This window comes from Pyrus communis, chromosome 4 (assembly GCF_963583255.1).
Source record: "Pyrus communis chromosome 4, drPyrComm1.1, whole genome shotgun sequence".
NCBI lineage: Eukaryota > Viridiplantae > Streptophyta > Magnoliopsida > Rosales > Rosaceae > Pyrus > Pyrus communis.
This window is the reverse complement of record NC_084806.1, coordinates 6779641-6785640: the sequence shown is the minus strand read 5'-3', so window position 1 is coordinate 6785640 and position 6000 is coordinate 6779641. Positions and strand designations below refer to the sequence as shown.

Below are 6000 nucleotides of genomic sequence, written 5' to 3'. Positions count from 1 at the left end.
ATCACATTATTTGCTTGATTTGGTTATGAAAGAACAACGTCTCATCATTTTGTAAATTATGTGATATGTCACTAATAATAGAAAGTAAAAACATTAATTAATATTTAAATAATAATTAAATCATTAACAATCACGTTATATATAATTTATTAAATATGATTTAAAGTGATGATTACCCTTACATTAACCGCATAATAATTAGTTAACATGTTTGACTTCTTAAAGTACTATATCTTGAAAGAAATGTACCAAGCAGTTTTGCGTGGGACAATCACATGAGTGCATGTGTAACTAGCGTAAATCGGGGGGGACACTGCTAGGTTTATATGCATATATATATATATATATATATATATATATCTATCTATATATCTATATTTATTTTTATTTTTTATTTTTGGTCAACAATCGTAACAAATTAAGATCAAGGGTTTGGAGAAGAAAGAGAGAGTAAGATCAAATGGACTTTTTGAGTTGCATGATATTGTTCCTCGTAATCATGTGGATCTCTGTTCATGCTATCTATTATTCGTTTGCGGGAAGAAGTTCAAGTCCCACTAGGCTTCCATCAGGACCAAACCCACTTCCCTTCATTGGCAATCCTTTGGAGCTTGGTAGCATACCCCACATCTCTCTCACTAACCTTTCACAACGCCATGGCCCCAATTTGTCTTTACGACTTGGACATGTTACGACGGTTGTAGTTTCTTCATCAATCGTAGCTAAAGAAGTCCTCCGGACCCGTGATTAGTTCTTTTGCAACCGAACCATCCCAGATGCCATCCAGGCCTGTGACCATGCTAAGTACGGAATGCCCTGGATACCGGTTTCAGCGGCATGGAGAAACCTTCGAAAAATATGCAACTCGCAATTGTTTGCCACCAAAGTTCTCGACGCCAACCAAGCCAACCGTCGCCTAAAAGTTCAAGACCTCATATCCGAGGTCAACGAAAGCGTTTTAAAAGGTGAAGCCGTTGATGTTAGAAGTGCTGCTTTCAAAACTACGCTCAACTTGATGTCGCGTACCGTATTCTCAGTGGATTTGGCGGACCCGAACAGTGAGACGGCTAGAGAGTATAAGGAGTTGGTGTGGGGTATTGTTGAAGAGATTGGGAAGCCAAACTGGTGTGGCGTATTGTTGAAGAGATTGGGAAGCCAAACTGGCTGACTATTTTCCAGTACTTAAGAAGATCGATCCCATGGGAATACGGCGTCGTTTGGCCAATCACTTCCAGAAGATGATCGGCCTATTTGACCGCATGATCACACAAAGGTTGGAGTCAAGAAAATCACGTGATTATGTCACAACTAAAGATATGTTGGATACACTTATAAACTTCAGTGAAGAGAAAAGCGAGGACATGAACGTGGCTGAAACTGAGCATTTATTTCTGGTTAGTTCCTACTATATATTGTTCTTGATTGGATGAATTAAAAAGTAAATAGGTTTTCTTCGATCATTAATTTTTGTTGTTGCTGGTCTTTAACGTGTTTGTTAATTATGAGTAGTGTCGCTATATGTACCTTCAAAACTGGCCATCATGTGCATCACTTGATGTGTACATAAACAATTGACGCTTCATGAGGGCTCTCTATTATTGCCTACTATTCTTGAGGGGGTGAAGGACTAGATATACGCTTGTTGGAAGCCTTTCGTATTAAAGGAAGAATTATTGAGAGCACTAAAATTTAGTGAATAAATTATATCTTTCAATATTATAATTGTTATATGACAAGTGAAATTTTTTATAAGATAACCCTGTCCTCGAGCCCGGAACTTTTAATTTTTTCATGCCCTTTGACTTCGGCTTTAGCTAGATTTGTAATGACCCATGTCAAAGATGATCTAATAAAAAGGGGGAAGGTGGAGGGTGGGTGTTTAAGGGCCCCAATAATCATATGGTCACTTGAGTTAGTATAAGTAGTTTTTTTTCATTCATTATATTAGCTTCATTTAATTTTTTGTTGGAGTATAATAACGATTAAAATTGCTTTCATGTCCCGTTTGTTTCAAGATTAGATCTTTATGAATACACCTATTGTAACCTTGTAGGAATGAAGTCTTGACAAAATGTAGTCCCTTTGCTATTTAGCGTCTTATCAAATTTTTAAAATTTTCCTTTCTTTTACTCAATAGAATAAGAATGATATTTTTTATGTAATGATATATTTAGACTATGGGAAAGAAGGAATAAATAGTAATGAATTCGCTATTTCTAAGATTTAAACTTAAGACCTCTCACTTATAAGTGAAGAAAACGTCATTACAAATTAGTGGCGAATAAGAATAATAGTTTGTAATCAGTTTTTCTTCTATTCTCGTCATTTTGATATATTAAAATTTCAGACTAATTAGCCATTTGGTCTTAAATAGGATCTGTTTAGTGCAGCCACGGATACAACTTCAAGCACATTGGAATGGGCAATGGCTGAGCTACTCCGCAACCCGGAAAAACTATCAAAAGCACAAGCAGAGCTGAAGCAAATCATCGGCAAAGGAAAGCCAGTTGAGGAGTCACACATTGCTCGACTACCTTACTTACAAGCCATAATCAAAGAAACCTTCAGATTGCACCCAGTCGTTCCATTTTTACTTCCCCGAAAAGCCGAAATAGATGTTGAAATCTGCGGGTATATTGTACCAAAAGGTGCACAGGTATTGGTCAATGCATGGGCCATAGGGAGAGGCCCCAACATTTGGGACGATACGAACTCGTTTATGCCGGAGAGGTTTTTTGATTCGGAAATTGATGTTTTAGGAGGAAACTTTGAGCTTATTCCGTTTGGTGGTGGGAGGAGAATATGTCCTGGATTGCCATTGGCAATGAGAATGTTGAATTTGATGTTATGTTGGTGTTGGAACCCCCAGTCCCACATCGGACAGAGGGAGAAGAGAAGAGTGCTTTAAATAGAAATACCCCTCTCTAATTAACATCGAGGCCTTTTGTGATAAAACCTCACACCTGAGGATTGTGCAGGTGGTTAAGTGGGGACAATATCGGTGTTGTTGGAGTGGGCCCTCGGCCCGTCGACCTGAAAATTTCCACATGGTATCAGAGCCACGGGACGAGCCCGTACTGCCACGTGATTGGGTGGGTCCCCATTGGCCCCGCGTGATTGTCCACGTAGGCCAAAGATGCCACGTGTTTGGGTGGGTCCCCATTGGCCCCGCGTGATTGGGTGAGTCCCGACATGGCTCCACGTGGTTGCCGATGTGTGGAAATTCACGTGTGACCCATAAGTGGGGTCTCACGTGCGGGGGAGTGTTGGAACCCCCAGTCCCACATCGGACAGAGGGAGAAGAGAAGAGTGCTTTAAATAGAAATACCCCTCTCTAATTAACACCGAGGCCTTTTGTGATAAAACCTCACACCTGAGGATTGTGCAGGTGGTTAAGTGGGGACAGTATCGGTGTTGTTGGAGTGGGCCCTCGGCCTGTCGACCTGAAAATTTCCACAGTTGGGCTTGTTTATTAACTCGTTTGACGATTGGAAATTTGAAGATGGAGTTATATCAGAGACCTTGAACATGAAAGAGAAGTTTGGCATCACCTTAGCGAAGGGACAGAGGGAGAAGAGAAGAGTGCTTTAAATAGAAATACCCCTCTCTAATTAACACCGAGGCCTTTTGTGATAAAACCTCACACCTGAGGATTGTGCAGGTGGTTAAGTGGGGACAGTATCGGTGTTGTTGGAGTGGGCCCTCGGCCTGTCGACCTGAAAATTTCCACAGTTGGGCTTGTTTATTAACTCGTTTGACGATTGGAAATTTGAAGATGGAGTTATATCAGAGACCTTGAACATGAAAGAGAAGTTTGGCATCACCTTAGCGAAGGCTCATCCTCTCATAGCTGTGCCCACGCTATACAAAAACCTAGCATGATTTCTACTTTTCTATAATATTGTTTCAAAACTTCAAAATCACCATGCATCAATTATAGTGTTTGGGTTTATTGATAAATTTGAGTTTTATTAGTAATTTCGTTTTGTACTTTATAGTAATTATGTAATAGGATCAAATAGATAATTAACATTTAAAATTTAAGTTGGGTGTAAAGAGAGGTTAAATGGGTTTAAATAAAATTTTCCTTACTTAATTGATTATAAATAATTTATGTAAATAAAGATGATCTCTCTAGCTGACGTCTTTTGTTTTTCCATTACAAGGAGTTACAAGAGTCAACATGCATGTATGTATAATATACGGGAATTGTTATAATTAGCCCTCTAATTTGTATGTCTCAATTATTTTAAACAGTCAATCCCAGGAGCATTGCTCCAAGTACATCTACAGCAAACTTAAGCCACTCCTCGCAGTTAGAGAGCCGATAAGAGAGCACACTTGGTCGATTTTGTAAATTCTACAAATGATCAATGTAACATTTCATTTACAGCCACTGCATTTCTTGATGATGCCAAAACTAAAGTACAGAACCAACTGATGCTCATTCCTCTATCATAACACAAAGAATCCTACTCACTCCCAAGGTTTATGGAGTTGGACAGCCAAATAACACTGCCATTTTTGTATCTACGTAGATTTACCAATTTCTAAAACATTAAAAATTACCTTAATGTTTCACATTAACAAAACTAGCAAAATATATAGCCTTTTCTCAAGAATAGCATTCTTTTTGCACAATTTTTTGTTATTTGTGAAAAGAGTGGTTAAAACCATGCTACTTCTGTTAAAAAATGAATGAAACCGAATGTGGCACAGTATTTTCCCTTATTTCTTCCAGACGATGTCATAAGCCACGCTGATTTGAACAATTCAAGGCGGTCATCTTTAGAGTTGGTTTCACTATCATCATCGGCAACACTACTCTCCACTTCTTCCTTGTTATTATAACCTTTAGGAGTTCCCAGGTGAAGTGAAAAGCTCAACGTACACATTGAGGAAGGGATTATGATGAATAAACCTACCAAACGAGCCAGCAGAGGCAAGCAGCCACACTCATGTCCACCAGCTCTTGCAGGACAGAGCCTTTCACATGCATCTTTGAAAGCCTTCTTCCAGCTCCATAGAAAAGTTGCACCAGAGACCATGAACATGGATTAGAAGTTTGGCCTCACCTTACAGAAAGCTCAACCTCTCATAGTTGTGCCCATGTTATAGAAATATAGAAGAACCCAGCTTATTGGTATCTACTTTCATGTTTCTACCATATAATTTATAAACTCTTAATAGGAATCATGCTTGTAGAGACTTGGATTAGTTAAATTGGTGTAATTTAGATAAGTTTCGTGCAGAGACCCTGGTATTTTGGCGATCCAACTGTTCATCTTTTAGATCTTTCCTCAAATATTATCCACCAACAATCACCCAACTCAAAAACCATTTGACCGTTAGATAAATAGTAATCATATTCGTGTTTCTTTAAGAAACTGAATTCGTCTATTTTCTTCACTACAATTAAATGTCTTAATAGTTTGCAATTTGTCTAACTTTTTTCTGTAAATAATGTACTAAAACATGAACGGTTTGTACTGTTATATATAAATCATGCATGTTTGTGTGCTTCAACATTGATATTTTTTAATCTTGTTGTATGTATGTGCCAAACACCCTTCTTGTACAGCATCCTTTTTGTATAGGACAAGGCGCGCAGAATACAGGTACTCCATATTTCAGAATGTAGCTCTAGAGTTCCAACAGGAGTTTAAGTTCATCTCCAAATGAAAAGCTAAAAATAATCCCGTCCAGAATTATAGCCCTGCAAAAAATTATTTTTTAATGAACAATATCAAGCCATACTCATGTACCATCTCCAACTAAATAGGCTAACCATAGCCATTCTCAATAATTTATTATTTTTAAGCTTATACTTCAAATTTATTGGAAATTTAGTTAAATCGTTGGATTTTTTCAAATATAATCGTTGAATTTGAATCAATTATTGAAACTAATGAGCTAAGTTTCAAAAAATGACTAACAAGGGGGCTACATTTGGTTAGTCTGATGGCTAGGTTCCACAGATTTATAGCCCAACCATCGGTT

The 6000-nt window shown here is 38.0% G+C and overlaps 1 pseudogene; it reads left to right on the top strand.

Annotated features, from left to right (window-relative positions):
- The first annotated feature begins 416 nt into the window (after nt 1–416).
- LOC137732264 (geraniol 8-hydroxylase-like) lies at nt 417–3882 on the top strand (annotated as a pseudogene).
- Nucleotides 3883–6000: the final 2118 nt, after the last annotated feature.